Source organism: Pelecanus crispus, chromosome 8 (assembly GCF_030463565.1).
Source record: "Pelecanus crispus isolate bPelCri1 chromosome 8, bPelCri1.pri, whole genome shotgun sequence".
NCBI lineage: Eukaryota > Metazoa > Chordata > Aves > Pelecaniformes > Pelecanidae > Pelecanus > Pelecanus crispus.
In genome coordinates this window covers 29,492,126-29,510,144 of record NC_134650.1, presented here as the reverse complement: position 1 = coordinate 29,510,144, position 18,019 = coordinate 29,492,126, and positions in this window count along the sequence as shown.

Genomic DNA, 18,019 nt, shown 5'->3' with positions numbered 1-18,019 from the left:
CATACAGATTACAGACATGTTTTATGTTACACAGTTTGCCAAACTGCATTTTATTTGCTAACGGGAACTGAACTATGAAAATAAATGAGCTATTTTAATGTTAACGATGTGGACAGGCTTCTGTTGAAATACTTGGTACATACACTACCTCTCCATACTAATTTTAATTCTGCAGATAATACTTGCTTGGCAAATCATGTCTTTTAAATGTGTATTTATCATCTCAGGAAGTTTAAATGATGGCACATACCTCCTTTTTAGGTTGCAGGGTAAGTACTCATTTTGATAAATCTAAGTTTCCTGTAACTTGGTCAGCATAGTAGCCAACTTATTTTCCTCACAGAAATGTTTTCAAGATTAATGGTTAATAGTTTGCACTGCTTTGATGTGTACGGTCTACATAGTTATTAGGATTTATTTCACATGTTTGGTAAAAGTTTAAAATACTCTTTCCCCCAATAAGACAAATTTTGATTTCTTTTTTTTTTAAATTTCTAAACTACAGTTTCAGTTTAGGGAAAGGTCACTTCATTCCTGGTTCTCTAAAACAACAGAAAGATGTCAAGTTTTTCAGAGCTGCTGTTGATAGCAGGAAAACCAACACAATCTGGGCAGAATCAGCATCATCATAAATAAAAGAGTAATGTTTTGATTTTGTGCTATAAATAATAAGCACCTGATCTTTATCAAAAAAAATTAAGAGGCATAATTAATTCAGACATGCTTCAGGGTAGTTCTAGCATGCACTCTTTGTTCTCATGGGTTTTCTTCTATTTGACACAGTTGCTAGGATGCTACTGCAAAATAATACGTATCAGGGTCATTATTACCAGGTTACATGGGTATGACGCAGTACCACTTTGCGAACTTCTTTTCTCCTTCAGAACCTGATAATTCTGCCAAGCTGGGTGTGATCCCAGCCTCCCACACCTACGTATTTTTACTAGGTGGAATGAACGAATGAATGGGAGACTCTTGTGTGCCCGGAGGGAGAGCAGAGGCTCCAGAGGCCCCGTTATCCCTGGCATGACATGCAGCGCAGCACGGCTGTCCCTAGCTCAGAATAGAGATATATCTCTTCGGGAGACATCAGCAGGAAGCAAATTATGCCTGCACCTCTCGGCATATACAGAAGGAAAAGCAGCTAGTTCCATGGCTGAAGGACCGGAGACATTTCCCTGGCACCTTTAAGCTTCCGTAAAGGTCTATGCTTTGGAGAAGATGCTAGAGCACAGCCAACAGCAGACCTTATGGCATGGGTTGATAATGTTGCTTAACCAACTTCTGTCCTTTCTGAAATATGAATGCTTCACTGTCCTCCTGGAAGATAGCAGTTCTGCTCCAAGTACCCTCCATTTCCCAAAAGCTTCCTACTCCTCCGTCCTATGGATGCCACCGTTGGTCAGTAAGAGTAAGTGAAACTCAAATTCCAGCCAACGAATTTCATTAATCTTTTCCTTTGCTGTTTGCCAAGTGAAGATTTATTGTTTTATCAGCTTTTACTTACTTGCTAGTATTCATAAAGCTGATGAATTGGTTGCAATCTACTGTGACTCCTGCTTACTAGCAGCTGCAGACCAAGTCCTGAGGAGCAGGAGGGATATGAGGCCTTCTACAGTCTCCACAATTAAGGATCTCTTAACTGATGAGTTAGGGAGAAAAAAATAATCTGTCACTCATAGGCAATTATTTTGTGGCTCTTACAACTAATTGGGCCAAGTCAGATTCACACAGATGAAGACAGACTATAAAAGTGGCTGATTTTAACTATGCATCAAAGAAATTACCCTTAATGTAATATTCTAAGGTCCAAAGCCCACACGTAGCAAACTAAGTGCAGGATTTCAGAGAATTTACATAACTGATTATATTAGCTGGTTTATCCTAGTCTCAAACTTCATCAGGTAGGAAACAGACACAATTTGTTTGATACAATTAACAGTAAAATTTAATCTCTCATACACACATGTGTATGCCAATACTAGAATGGTAGGCCTGCACAAGAGCAAACAAAAGCAGCCAGGGATTATGGCGCAAAGGTTTCTCCATCAGCTGTAGCTGCATCCTGTTACGTTCATAAGAGAAAACACAAGCTCTCAGATTGTACTCTCTTGCGGCTGCATTGCTTTCAGCTGAATAACACAGGCTAGAGCACCGCAGTTCAGTCCACAGTCACTGCAAATATGATCATGTCACACTGTCAAAACAGTTAGGGAGTCTACTCGCTTCGTACCTGGTATAGCATTCCCACGTCATAGAAAGACTCAGATGCAAAGAACTCAGATTTCACTCTCAAAATGCATGCACAGCATCCTACCATTCTGAGCTAGTCTCTTTACCTTACCTTTACCTCATCATCTTCACTTTTAGACTAACTTTCAGAGCCAGAGAAAGCTGAAAGCAGTGCCTTGCACTAGATGGCCATTCTCAGTTTTCTCTTGTAGCTTTGCCCCTGCAGAGCAGCTAAACTGATCAAGCAGCTCCATCATGCACCAGGGTGGGGCTCACCTCTGTGCAGTGGGAATTAAATGGTAAATAGGCCTTGTGTCAAAAACTTGATGTATTTCTTCTGAGCGTATAGTGGCTCTATTCCTCTTTAACTTACTAAATCTATTTTCCTTACTGAGCTCAAGCCAATTGCAAGGAGTCCAATCTTAAAGTTTAACCATTCATTCCTGTGTCTGAAAAAGATGCTCTTTTCTTTGGCTGCTCCAGTTCAATCTCGTCTCTCATTTACTCTGTCTGGTTCCCCCTTCGACCCGTGTTTTGTCTGTCATTCCAGTTTTTCTCTGCATACAGAAAATACCCTGACACAGAGGCTCTGCTCTTCAGGCATGTTCAGCTGTAGAGCAGGGCTGTCTTGGGCAAGGTATGTTATCCTCCAGCCTCCTGTGAGCATCCCTTTGCAGCTATGGGCAAGTGGACACAATAAGCATACCCTTTGCCAATGTCCTGGGAGCAAAAACCCATAAATGTGCTACTGGCTCTCAATTTACCTCTCCAGCATTGCTCTAAACTCAGTCTTCCAGTCTCAGGATAAAACTTAACACTCAAAGCAATGCATCTTTATTATTTCAACCTAACTTTTCCTTGATTGGATTGAAAGGTTAAGTGGAAACTGAGCAGGAATTTAAGCTGAGAGACTTCTTATGTACTGAAATGTACCTATTATAATTCTTTTTAAAAATCATGCAAGACAGACTTTGTGTTTGCTGAAGCCACCTCCTTCATTCTCTCTGCCAGCCAATATTTTGAGCAGTCCAGCAACGGTTTAGCCAATACACAGTCTTTAACATTGCTCCTTAAATTGCAAGACATATTTTTATGCATACTCTATTTTCCATTCTGAAATGACAATATAAAACTCTTTCATGTAGCTGAAACATGCCCTCTCATCTCTATACTTAACTCATCCAAATTATACCTGAATGCTTGCAAAGAAGTTTAGGGAGGATATTGGTCTATTCTAAGACCTACAGGAAATAAATATTGTGAAATATGCTTTTCATTCCCTTTGTTCTGAAGTTTTATAACTAAATGCTGTGCTGGTAACACAGGTTTATCAGGAATGCCTGACTTGTCCAGATCTTGAACTCTAATAAAATAATTCAACACAGCAAGAAAAGAAAAAGGGGAAAAGGGCAAGAAAAGGGAGGAAAAAAGAGAGAGAAAGAAAAACAAAACAGAAAGAGTAAGCCAACTACAATATGAAAAGTCTAATTGTTACTTGTAACATAATGTCAGTGTTTCTACCACAGCTGTAATATAGAAAAAAGGTGATGTTGAGCTGGTAACATCTGCTACGTATCCCATGATTTCAATATTCCTGTTCATACTCGCTAAGGCTCTGGCCTTAATTATTTAGGCTTGGATCCTACTAGTTTTGCTTTTTTTCTCTGAAGACAGATCCTCTGATTGAAAACCAGATTTTGTGGAGTTGATTGGCATGGACAAATAAGGTCCCTAAGATTGCTGCTACAGAACATGGTCCTTGTCTCCTGTTTTACAAAATACACATAAAGACATAACTTGCAGTTGAAAATCAGTAGGTAGAATATATTTCTGATAATATGATAGCGACTCATTAATTAGAACAGTTTGCAACAAAATCTAGGACAATGGAAGCCTAATGCAACCTGGAGCTTTATCTGAAGAATACCATGTTAGCGGCCAAGCACACTGAGGCCCTCCCTGCATGCTCCACTGGCAGGAGTGTTCCTAAAGGACACAGAATTCACTTCTGCAATCTCAACATAAGAAAGGCAGGAACAATTTTAAAGCAGCTCAGAAAAGAATACTGCAAGCAACTATGCTGAATGTACATAAAAAAATATTTAGCATAATTGCAGTAATGACAAAATTAACTAAACTGAAGGAGTGAACTCCCAAGATCTTGTATGTGGATAAAAAACCACCATGCCTTGAACACCTAATTCACCCCCTTCTTTTCTTGGTTGACATGAAGTAGGTAACAATTAAGACTGTGTTTATAAAACCTGTCTGGTTACAGCTATCCTACCTGAAGAGCTGCTCACTCCATCTTCCATCTGCTCATCACTTCCCTCTGCTGCAAGTTGTTGTCTCCCCTTATCTGCTTGCTCGGCTGCTCATATAATTGGTTCTTAACTCATTTCAGCCACAAGGAACCACACTAATAAGGACCTAGTACTGGTGCTGTTAAAGTAACCTGCCTTGCTCCAGCTGAAAGTGGTCAGGGCAGAAGACAAAAAGTTACAGGCAACAAGAACTTAGGGGAGGGGGTGAGGGAACAAACACAGGACAGTGGCTGAAGATGATGTGCGCACACACTCTAATTAGAAGGAAAAAGATATATGGCTTTGTGTATGTAAACAATTTTCTCCCATTGGCTTTAGCCTACCAAAAATGAAAAAGAGTGAATATATGGGTCACCAAACACTACATGACTGTTTACATAGGGTAATTTGGAAAATATATCTGGGTAAGTATCTTAAAATGAAACAAAACAGTATCTTTGCCATCCCTAACTGACCTGTTTTAGTTATATGGTCAACTGTTACCAGAACAATGTCTTTCGATGCATCCATTCTGCAAGTAATCCTGCACCCTCCTCTGAATTTCTAAATTGGTTGAATTGATTGCCAGAGGAATACCAGCCAAGAGCAATACACGTCACAAGATCACTATATCATAAAAATAACATTCAGTGGGGATAGATTGTGAAACCTATATTAACAGCCAGGGCATGTTTCAGTTAATATAACACTCCTAAATCTGCAAAACTGCTGAAATATAAACAATACGGATTTTTGTTTTATTCCAAGTGTAAGAGTTTGGTTGGTGAGGAAGCCAGCCTGAACAACTCCAAGTAATAAGAACATACTCTTCTGAGATGCTACTGATGTATCACAAATTGGTTTAGAAACATGCTACCTTTTTTATTGTATGAGACATCCAGAGCATTTTATGAACACACCTCAGAGAAACTTGGCAGAGGCTTTGAGAAGCAAACAGAACGTTATTTGGAAAACATTAATGACCTTTATAACATCTGGTGTTTGATCCCAAGATAAACTTTGGGCCCCTCAAGTTTCTGTGTGCTGCCAGCAGAAGACAGGCAGAGATGGGAGGGTTTTCTCAGGTGGGGGTGCCAGGTGGTCTGGGGGTACTCGGGGAGGAGGAGGGCTGGCCTGCACCCACCGTGCTCCTAGCGCTAAACCTCCATCAGCTAAGCAGGCTGGTGCTGGGCTGCACTAGGCAGGGCTGGTGGGACCATGCTGTTACGGCTGCTGCAGCTGAGCTGCCTCTTCTGCGACTTGGCTGCAAGTTCTGCCAAGTCTGACCTGGTGCAGTCTAAACCCCAGGAAAGAAATGACAGTGTTTCATTTTTGCCTGAAGCTGTCATATTTCATGGGACTCTACCTTAAAGACCCCATTTTACATGGTACGCCAGGCTCAGGCATGGAAACAAGAACTTCAGAGGTGTAGGAAAAGCTAGAGAGCCTCTGAGAGAACCCAAAACTTGGGAGACGACCCTGAGCCTGCCCCCTGCGGTACTGGAGCTAGACAGATATTTGGAGAGAAAAAGGTTGACAATGGCCCTGCAGCTTCCCTAATCCCTTCCCCGTCATCCAAAGCCCAAGTACAAACAAATCTGCAATAATAAATATAAATAAATCTTACATGGAAAAGCCCCTGGCAGGGTTCGGGCTGGCTCTCCATCCTCCTAGGCCAATGATCCGCTAGAAAGCTACACAAGTACTGTTCCAACTCCTCAGCCTGGTGAACTTTCTTATTACCAGCTACGCTTCCATCATGCAATAGCTTGTCTTTACGGTGCTACACAGAGGGGGAAATGCTAGAGAAATTGGGTGGAAGCCACATGTTCAATTGCTTTTGTGACTCCTGTACTGGGACTTCAGTTCTCACTGTGAAGTGGAGGAATCTTCTACATCCAATCAGATGTACCATTCATGCTAGATAATTGTCTCCTTAGCTCATTACTCAAGGGCCTGCATGCTGTTATCACATGCCTGATGCTCTTCAGCTGAGAAGGTGCCTCTTATACCATGTGCGGTCTCCCATAGCTTTAGGCAGGACATAGTCCAGGAAAATCCCCCTAAAGTACCATAGTAGAAACCACCTCAGAAACAAGTATACATTTGACTTCCAAAATGATCTTACTGAAGTACAGAGCTGTTTTAAAACAAACATGTTTTGTCTCTGCAAAGCTCATCAATGGATAGCAAGTCAATGCATTTCCATTGCCACTTGGTGTCCCCAAACCTATTAGCAGTGCGTGCCACTTGCGCAAGCTTGGCAGGACAGGTGCAAGCTGGATGCATAAATGTGATCTGATGCTTATATTTGGTTTTGCCAAAGGACTGTGCTGACACCAGCTAATCTCACGATGTGTGCCAGAGTGCTGAGCCCTATCCTGCCCAGCCTGCAGCCTCCTGCTGAGGTTGCTAGCTGCAAGAGGAATACACATTACGCAATGCCTTTGCACTGTACACCCTGTTCCCAGGTCCACCAGGCCTCCAGAGGACAGGAAAGCCCTAAATGCCAGGAATGCCAGGTTCTCGTGTTATGGGCTCAGAAGGAATGCTAGGCTTTTGAGCACTCATTCCTCCTTCCCCATCTATGTTGTGGACCTAGTTAGAGCAGTTTTATCATCTCTGGGAGCAGTCCTTAGGAGATTGAGGCATTTTAAGACAGGGATGACTGCTAATCAAAATCCCTAAGCTTTTCCCTTTCTACCATTTGCCAGGATCTGCACCTTCTCTCTGTACAGCTTCAAAACATCATAATGTTGGAGTCCTTGATGGCCTGAACACCAGCAAGGCGTGCAGCAGGACCAGCACTCTAGTACTTAACAAGCATTCGGGCTCCAAATTCCACAACAAGTCTCACGTATCACACTTCCCTCAAGAATGTGAGCAGGCAAGTTGGCCAGACAGCTCTGGCATTTGGACATGGGTATGGCCTGATCGACAGCTGAATGGAGTCAGAGAGACTCCTTCTGTTCATTACCACCAGTTGTAGAATCAGAGACTGCGCTGCACAAAAAGACTTAATACCATCCTTGCAGCAATCACCCCCACTTCCTTTAGTGTTCATCTACACATACCCTCGGTGACTAATTATCAATTCTGAAAAATGCCACTGTGTGTGTATCTCATCCTAGTGAATTACTGAAGCTCCCCTGCCCCATGCTCTCCCACCCCAAAAACCCCAAACCAGCTGTAACTAGCTGGTGGCTGGGACAGGGAGGCACCAGCCAGCCCCTCAGGCTACCCCTCCTCCTCTGAGTTTCTAAAGGGCCACACTCTGCCTCAAGGTTTTTTATGAGACACATGCACTGCCATGTGTAAAGGGAAACATTAAGTAGCAGCCATTAAGGAAAAGAGAGTGGGGAGGGAGGACTTCCTTTTATTTCCTCCTGTTGGTTTATTTTGTGTAGCTGTCAGCTTCACCCTGTATTTTCAGTCTGCTTTCACTTTTGTTCTAGCACTTCTCTCTCTCCTGCTCCTCCCCTATACACAGTGTCAGAAAAGGCTTAAAGAAATGATAATTTGTGACTAAATTATCAGGAAGCCTACAGGTAACACGCTTTTGAAACTGCCTAGATTGCAAGTTGTATGCACCCTTTTAGTACAGTAAACTGCAAAACAAAATCACAGCTGCTGTAAGAGCCTATAGATTGTTTTCTATAAGGCCATATTAATATTTTATATTACTGTCATCTCTGAGCATTCTTAGCTGACTTGTCATCTTGCACAATCTGGAAGAAGCAGCTTGGCAATAAGACATATCAGTGGGGGCAATATCGAATAGTACTTCAGCAAGAGGTGTTGCACTCACGATGCAAATGAGTCTCTTGACCTTGACCTTCCCTAAGTGTGCGGTGTCACTGAGCAGGTTCATTACAGTATAACACTACAGACACAGCAGGGCTGTGGAGGTGGCTGAACAGAAATAATCCATCCTGTATATTCTTTATGCACAGAAGCCTGTCTTATAATTACTAAGCATGTGGCATTTTTAAGGCAGCCCTGGCTCCAAAATATGTTATTCTGAGATAACACAATATGACTCAACACAGCAGCGTGAGACAGAGGTGACATGAGCAGGTAAGTTGTCAAAACAGGTGACAGATTGAGTTGTGCTAGAAAACATTCAAGATATTTGCTGCTTAGTTTTTCTCCAACAGGCATCTCCCACACAGTTTTAAAAATTTACCTTGAAGTGCCTCTACATAATCTAATGTGATGAAAGAGAGAGAACAAGAGTGAAAGAACGAATTGCAGAGTTGTTACAGATAATATGCGACATATAGCAGATACCAGCACACAGCAAATGGCCCTGTTTGCTGACAACCTATATTGCTTTTGAATAGTTTGGCACAAATTGCCTATACATGCATGATGTGTATTTTCTCCTTTTTCTTACAGCTCTAGTGATTTGAAAGGTAAACTCCTCAGTGATCAAGCTAAATGAAAGAAATCAGTCCGTTAGAACAGTATGAGATTTGGCACAAATCAGCAATGCCTGTTTTCTTGCAGGACACACTGTCCTTCCACCCTTTAAAAGGAAGTGACATTACCTCCTGTTTGTCTGATTGACATGTATTTTGAGAGATAGATATATATTACATGAACTCGCTGTACTACACTTCCATTTCTCACACACGCATCAAAGATAGATTGATGCTTTTCTGCATTTCTGCATATCTAGAAAATAAATACTTTGCAGTGGGATGTAACATCACCCAGTAATGATTGTCACCATAATAGACCATTATTTGTTCTGCAGAAGCACCTGATACTGTAACAAACTCCATCCAGAAAGGATTTCAGCTGACATCTGGGAAGCAACTACCACAGGACCAAGGCCCAAAACAGTTCACAATACTTGAGTTTGAGAAACTTAAAGGGTTTATCAAAAGCTCTGCTTAATCTATTTCTTTAACTACAAAAAGAAGATGCCCGACCCAGGATATTTATGCATTTCAGTACAGATTTGCACCTACTAATGTCTCACGTATTTACAAAATTGAAAGTGGTGATTAGGGACAGTGATGTGTCCCTTTAAATAATCCACCAGCTCTTTGCTGGTTCTCACGATGTGCTGTATTTTGAGAACCTCAGTTACACACCAGTGCCATAGCATGCAATTGGAAGCAGCCTTGCTTAGTAGCTGCATTTATGAACACTGCTATTTAGAGCCCATTTGTATATAAACAAAAAGCAACAACAAAGATGACATCCTAATTTAGAGGCATGGTGAAGTGAAAAGTTTATTTCCATTCAGAAGATGAAACACAGAAGTAAACCTGTAAGTTTAGTGAGCAAAAGAAATTGACTTTGGAAAGGAGAGTTGTACCTCTAGGAAACAGTACCTACAATAGAAATGAGGAGTCAGAGAGAGGGATTTTAGTAAAGTCTGTGTGCTCCTTTCCAGGTGGATGCGTATCTGTTCTACTCATCCTCATGCCACCACATCTAATATAAGCGCAGTGTAGTCACGTTAATGCAAAATAATCTAAGCAGGGCTTGTTAGCTCAGGCTCAGTTTTATGCTGACCATGGCTTTCTCCACATTGGCTGGCTTGGTGCATGGGCTAGTGTAACCAGTGCCTTCCTGCAAACACCACCCAGGTGTTCCCCCATCAAGGAGCAGACAGAAAAGGGAAAATACTATCTGGTTTGATGGATCCTGTTTTAACCACCCCCCGAAGGAGCATTAGCTGGGATTTTGTAGTCTCTGGAAAATTACCTGTCCCCAAAACCACTGGCAAGAGTTGTTGCCAGTGAACCCTTGCTATTACAAACAGAAGCAACAGGGGTAATACTGCAATACAATTTCTGATACATGCTGGATTATTGAAAATAACAAATGCTGCAGAGACCCATGAGTGTGCAATAGGCAAAATGAAGCAATCATAGAGCAATTACTAAGGGGTTGATATGATCCCGTTCCTGCACACTGCCATGACAGAGCGTATGACTGACGAAAGCCCAGGAAGCAGGAAGGAAAAGGCAGTTTGTGCACCATCTGCCAGGCTCCCATATGGCATGTTCCAAACTCACTATTGCCTGATGACAGCACGCAGATTAGGGCGTCAGTGTGGGCTGAACTGGAACTGATCTTTCACTGACTTTTGAATAACTTCATGGCATGGATTAAGAGGGGCATGAAATTCATCTTCACATCACTGTTGATCCCTTGCCCATAAAAGTTATTCCAAACTCAAGAGCATTAACAAAGGGTATTTTGAAAACATACATAAGGAATTAAAACTATTTAGAGCTTTTATTTATACAATCCACACTCAGCATAGTGCTAGATGCATAATTTAGCTCTTTTGTAACTCTGGGTCCTTATCGTATGTTGTATAAACATGTATTTCAAGCCTTGGATAAGACTACCAGTAGCACCTTTTAACCCTTGTAGCACGATTAATTCCTTAGCTCTCAAACAGTTGTTTCCATCTATTCAGCTCAGAGCACTCACAAGGGCAGGGGAATGTTCACCACCCCAGTTAGAGAAACCAAAGAGCAGAAAGGTGATTAGGAAACCAAGTCCCTCGGCTCCCACACAACGTCTGCAAAAGTCTTTTTTTATGGACAGTCTGAGGTGCTGACCCCAAACCCTGATAATGTAAAAGCTATTTACATCTCATGTTACCGCTACACTTTTAGTACAACTGAGCAACCTGCAACACCCAACAGGGGTGTGCAAAGCTAGTCTGTCATCACGCACGTCTCCCTCAATCTTTCATTTAACTTTCCCTTGCCTGTGAGATTGATAACTGGTATTTGTACCGGTCCCAGGGATAGGAGTTGCGCAATGTTATGTCAACCAGGGACAAGCAAGCTTGCTTGGCATCATTTGGTACTCAATGAAACTTTTTAAGTTGGAAAGTTTCATTTGAACTCGAGCATAACTGAGTTTGTCTTCCCTTAAATAAGGGCTGATAGAGTAAATGGAGGGAGAATGGGAAAAAAAAAAGAACAAGGGAAAAAACACCTAGTCTGCAGACTCCCTAGTCCTGTTTGGTTTTTTTTAGGACTCTCCTGTCAAGACTGGCTGACAGATGAGCTCTATTTAGTCTTACAGTAGTGATTTAAGATGTTACTGCATCCCTTGCTCCCCCCACCCTTCTGCTAGAGGTTACAGCCCACATAATAGGATTGGCAGAAAGGAATATTTTCCTCTATCTTGGCCATTCCAGTTTAACTTTTGGCATGTTAGCTTAAAATATTTTGATGCGAGGCACAAAAAGATGGGACTGGAAGGACTGTGGAGGTCATCTAGTTCATGCTCCTGCCTGAAGGCTGGATCAACTGTTCTGTCATACTTGACAGATACTTGTCTGACATCTTCTTAAACACCCCGAGTGTTGGAGATACTACAGCCTACATCATCCATGTGGCTAATGAAAATACTGAAAAGTACAGGGCCTGCAGCAGACTTCCACAAAAGCCCACGAGTTTTAAACCCCACCCCCCCTTCCTTTTGCTAGCAGTTATGGCTTTTCAACCAATTTCCTAGATTTCAGATGCAAATAGCATGTAGGATGATGTCAAAAGCCTTACTAAAACACTGTATGCCTAGTCCTTCTCCTCTGAGAAGGACAACATATTTGCTATGCTGTAGCCCTGTGACATGATCTTTATTTCCAGAAGCCCTGTGATTACTCTCATTTCTTCTAGGAACTACAAGGAAGTTCATCGGGCCACTGATGTCCCAGCTGCATCGCATTTTATGCATTGGTCTGTCTAACTGTATCCCACTACACTTACAAATCTTTGATCTTAAGGCTACACTCTCCTCCTCTTCCTAGTGTTTGAACACATGCTCTTCCTAGTGTTCAAAGTGAAGAATTTGTGATTTAGCCAAACTGGTTTCTTATTATCCTTCCTCTCTTTTATTTGCACAGAAACACTTTGCACTTGTACTCTTAATACTGTTTCTTGAAGGATCTCCTAGCTTTGTTTAACGCTGTTTTTCCTTGGAGAAGATTTTATGACCATGCTGAGTGTTCACCTTCCTAAAAGCCTTCCTAAAACTTTACTTTGAGGCTACATGAAAGACCATTCCTGTTTATTGGATACAGCCCATGTAGCTGTTCTTTTCCATGTCCTACACAAAAAAAAGTTTCAGTATGTTTCAATAACTGCCTAAACAATCTGCACTCTTTATTTTTCAATGAATGTCTAAGTGTCTTACTTCTCTGTTTATACCTGTGCTCTAGAGGAGTCAACTGATTGCTTACAGAGGACCTTATATCATGGATCTTCCTGGTTGCCATTGCATGTTCACATGGTAACTGCATCCATATTCTTTTTCCCCCTGGCAACTTTAACAGAATATCTCTCTCTCTCTCTCTGACCTGGCCCTCAGAGTAGCTATGTGCACCCTTGAGACCCAACACATCACATCTCCCTGTGCTCCTGCACAGCATGAGCTGAAGTGCCAGCACACGCTCTACCTTGCCAGCTCTGCTGGGTAACCTGGAGCAGAAGAGCAGCCGCAAGCTGCTGGGCAGCTGGCTGGGGTGGGAAAGTGAGCCAGAGGACTTACATCCCTTTCTCTGTCAAAAGCGTGGGGCTCTTTGAAATTAAATCTTCCTTGACAAAGACTGGGTGAAATTACAGGAGTGAGATCTTGTCAAGAGCAGCAAACAGAGCCGGTTTCCCACACAGCGCTTCATGCCTGTGCTTCAATAGCAAGTGGCGAAAGTGGGGGAACGGGTAGGCGGGTGGCTGGCAGAGCCTGGGTGTGCCACCTTCATGGGGGTGCGCGCCTCAGCTAGGAGAAACGTGCCCAATCCTGCACTTGGCTCCCTTCCTATTAGAGACCCCTATTCGGGGTCACGCTGAGCACCTTCCATTGCCTCTGTAAGTAGACCTTGAACATTGTTACAGGAAGCATCCTCTCCCTGGGCTGCTTTCCACCTAACGTTTGGATGTGGCAGTCCGTGGTTGTTTCCCAGGCTCTGCGAGCTGCTCAGGTGACTCCCGGATATTTTGTGCTGCCACATTGTGGGGTTTTATTAAATGCCAAACAGAATTCACCTTCCCTGGGAGATGAACTAAAATGATCTCCGGCAGTATTGGTATGCACAACAAAACTTTTACATCACTATTAGCAAAGCAGAATATTTCTGTTCCCATTATTTCAAGTTGAATAATTTAATGTTCACCCTTTTTAAATTTACCACTTTTAAATTAAAAACTCATTAAAATGTTTCAATAACAGTTAATATTAGCATAGCAATAAGACATACCAAGTGGGCATTACCAGGAGATAATTGACCTGATCTGTAAATTGGTGCCCTTGGCTTTACCTCTGGATGTCAATCAATTAAAGCAGTCAATCATCTCCGAGTAGTGCCTGCCTCAGCAGGTCTTACTGCTTAATCATGTAACTGTTGAGCTAATACCATTCATATTTCTGGACAAAAAATTCCACCAGGAATTCCCATTCATTATCACATCAAAATTAACAAGATCTTGAAATGCATATTATATTATTCATAACATAATACTCTGCCAAATGGAAAACATCAAAATATATCTCCTTTCCTTTTTTTTTTTTAAAGCATGCAGTTGTTAATTAGCCATTCTTTAGGATGATCAAGTAATTGAGATACAGGTTTTAGATCAGGTTCACAGGGAGTATGTGGGCAAGTTAATGAGTCATGAAGAGACTAAAATGTCACTGTACAGAAAATGGACTTCTGCTTAGCTGATATTAATTGCAGTGGCACCAATGAAGTCAATAGCTCTATGCCAATTTACTTCAGGTGAGGATCAGGCCTTATGTTTACAAGAGTGTGGAATTTAGTGAATTACTTTTAATCTTCTATATAATCAAATTTAGCACATGTAACTTTTTTTAACTCTTTGGATTCTGCCTAAAAGCCTTTGCTTGCATGAATTGTTCTACTTAAGCTAATGACTTGGCAAAATATCACATGAATAGAGAATTAAATGGATCTGCCCATGCCAGTTAAAGCTAACAGGCTCAGACCCTTTGTGAATTGAAAGCTGACTATATATATTAGAAAAACCCTTGCTTTCAGGACAGCAGTGCAAGCAAATGGAGCACAGGACCTCAGTCCTGCACATATTTATTCATGTATATTACTTGCTGGAAGGGGCTTGTGAGTGTCAAGCTAAGCACATACATACGCATTATCAGGATCAGGGCCTTAGCCTTCTTTTTAGATTCAGGGAAGTAAATGCATCATTTTGAACATTAAGTAGGGTGTAAATCAAATAGGCTTGATCATTATTGAAGTGCAGAAAAGTTATTGTTTTGAAAGGAAGCATCTTGCTATTTTCTCCATAATGAAGCAGCAGACACAACATTATTAATGATAACTGTGTCTGGATTGTGCATTCAACCAAGATAAGAGTCAACATGTTTGGTAACATCAAAGAAAACCTGATACCTTAAGTATAAGAAGATTAGTATTTACAGTGATCTGTGGGGTCGGCTGTTCCAAGAAGCTGAACAGACACAGCCAGGAGGGACAATTAGTAATAAATTGGCACTGGGATTCTCTCCTGTACTTGAAATCTGGCACTGTGCAACAACATGCATTTTAAGATTTTGTTTAAAACTTCCTATTGCAGCTAGCGAGGCTATGTGGTCTAAGTGGGACTAGGCAGAAGTGAAAGTTGTTACAACACGCTGGGAAAACAGAGACAGGTTCTCCCATTGGCATAGAAAGGTATTGGTATTTTGTACAGAAGCTTCAAGGACACCATCTCCAGCACGTTCTGTTAGACTCGCCCAACCCTTTTGGACACACCACTGCAAAGTTATCATGTGAAAGTTCGGCAATCTAGAGAATACTACATATAACATATGTTCAGGTCATATACCACCTTATAAACACAAGACGCATCCTCTCAGAATAAAGGGCTCTTCATGTTAATCCACCTTTTTTTTCAGAAACAAAGTAAAATAAAAGTATCGATTTTATTGCACTCACATTTACTTCTAATACTTTTGCACTGACCTCAGCACCAAAAATATGGACAGACCCCAAATTACCTTTATGTGCAGTTGCTGGAATTTACAGCCCTGCTTGGAGACTGCCAATTAGCTAAATACCACATGTTAACATTTTTTTCCTCCTTTTGATTTTAAGTGGCAATAGCAATGCTGAACACATGAAAATAATTTTAGAAGTATCCAGGAAAACAGCAGAGTGGAAACTTTCTACCCCTGACACTCATCTCAAGTGTGTTTGGCATAGGTCATCATGAATGAAATCAAATCAGTAATCTTTACAGGTTGATAAAAAAGGAACTAATCCATTGGAGATGGTAAACCAGCAGTATTTCTGCTAAATTTGACATTTGCTCCTCACATTATTGGAGGCAGTGTTACTTTCACTGCAAACCCCACTGATATCAGTAGCAGGTATTGATGGTATTGAGCTCTGGAAATTACATTTTGATGGCACATCCTTACAACATGAAATGGATCTTCATGATATCTCTCTGCAATAGGTAAGTGTCACTAGATCCACCTACAGATGAGAAAAAAGTGTAAGTGACATGGACAAGGTGACGCTAGAGGTAATTCAATGCACATGCTAGAAGCCATTCCCTTTTAATATAAGGTTATAAAGACAATTAATTGGTAAATATACAAGCACAGAGTCTTTTCTTCTGCTGTTCATGTCCCCTCAAATGTAAAAGTCAAACTATGACGAACACGTGTGTCACTGTGAAAGCTGGAAGCCTCTAAAAATATTGGTTGCACTGTTAGAAACCCATATTTACTTCCTAAAATCCCTTTCACTTAGGTCAACATTGTCAAAGTTTTTAGTATAAAATCCTTCAAAATACAGGGAAATTATAAAGAGGAAGTGATGTGTTCATGAGGTTAACATAGTATAGGCCCATATAGGATCATGGGTCCCTACGGCAATTCTATTAGAGGAGAAATTATGTATATAGTTGCTTTTAATGAAGTTTGCAGACAGAAATAAGATGATGACTAGTTTGCCAAAGGTTGTAATTAAAAAATCCTCGTGTTAGAGAAATATTTTAAAAATGCTTCATGAAGAGCCTACTGATACTTCCTTTTTCGCTGGTGATGGAGCATGGAGAACAGGAACAGAGAGTTCACTTAACCTCTGGCATGACACAAACTTCAGTGTTTCAAAGGTTTATATCAGTTTTCCTAGATTATATAAACTACCAAGCCGCAACTACACAACTGATGGCTCTTTCCAGAATGATCCTAGTTACACAGTTACTACATTTGTGTTTCTTTTTGACTGAAACAGATTAAATATTTGTCAGCACAAAAGTGTGTTTATATAGGAAAACTTACTCTCATTATTAAAAAGAAGAATAAAAATAAACTAATCACTCATAATGGTATAACTCTTTGCCTGTAAGTAAAATACAAGATTCTGAATCTACATTATTAAAATGCATTCTGAGGAGTTTCCTTTGAAATACTGGTATAATATATAAGTTTTTGGATTTGAGACTCATGCATCAAGATGTGTCTTCATCACACTGTAGCATATAAAAGCTTTGGGGAAATGCAATATTACCTGCATCACTGCACACCATAACATATTGGTCTAGGCGTCAGGGGGGTCACAGGTCAAACCTTTACCACAGTTCAGATGTTTGGGTGTACACCTCACAAAATCAATACGAACATTTGGGCCATATCTGAACAAATCAACACTACTTCATTTGCAAAACTCAGCTGAAGGAAATCTTAAGAACAGCATTTCTCACATGAGGTTTCAGTAATTCTGCCTTTGTTATGGATACAGCTATAACAGCCCTTTGGTATTTGGGTAGAAATCTGAGTAGAGTGTTCAGAAATGTGTAGCATTTAATATGAATCCAAGTACTCTGATAAAAAATTTTGCCCTTTGCTGCTTCTTAGGTTTCCATCTATTAACTGACCAGGTTTCTCCAGCTGCCAGCACAAGTTACATCCTTTAAGTACAAGAGAGCATTTCTGAGGAAATCTTGTGCCACATATCTCAGCAGGTGTTAAACCTGCAGTTTAGGAACTCATCACGTTTGACCATTGGTTATCAAAGATGGACCCAACATCAAAACATGGGAGTAAAAACTCCTTTAATGAACGTGATAATACGAATCCAACTCTGAACTTTACCACTTGAACCTTTCTCCATGGCAAGGTCAAACTAGAACTCAATTCAAACATCCTCAAATTTCAGAAATGCTTGGATTCAGCTCCGATTTTGGATCTAAACTTCATGGCTTTGATCCACTTGTTATGAAGTCTGATCTCATCCTGGATAACAAGCAGCATTACTCAATAAAGAGAGTTAATACTAGAACTGTGACATTGGGAAAACCTGCTTGACAAGCCAGCTTGTTTAACCAACAGAAATAGGTTGCCAAGATCATGAGCCAGGAAACAGTTTAACAAAAATCAATGAAGACATTACAAGTGACTAATAAATTCACACAATGAGTATAATAAGCAGCTGAAACTAGAGAATAACCAGAGAT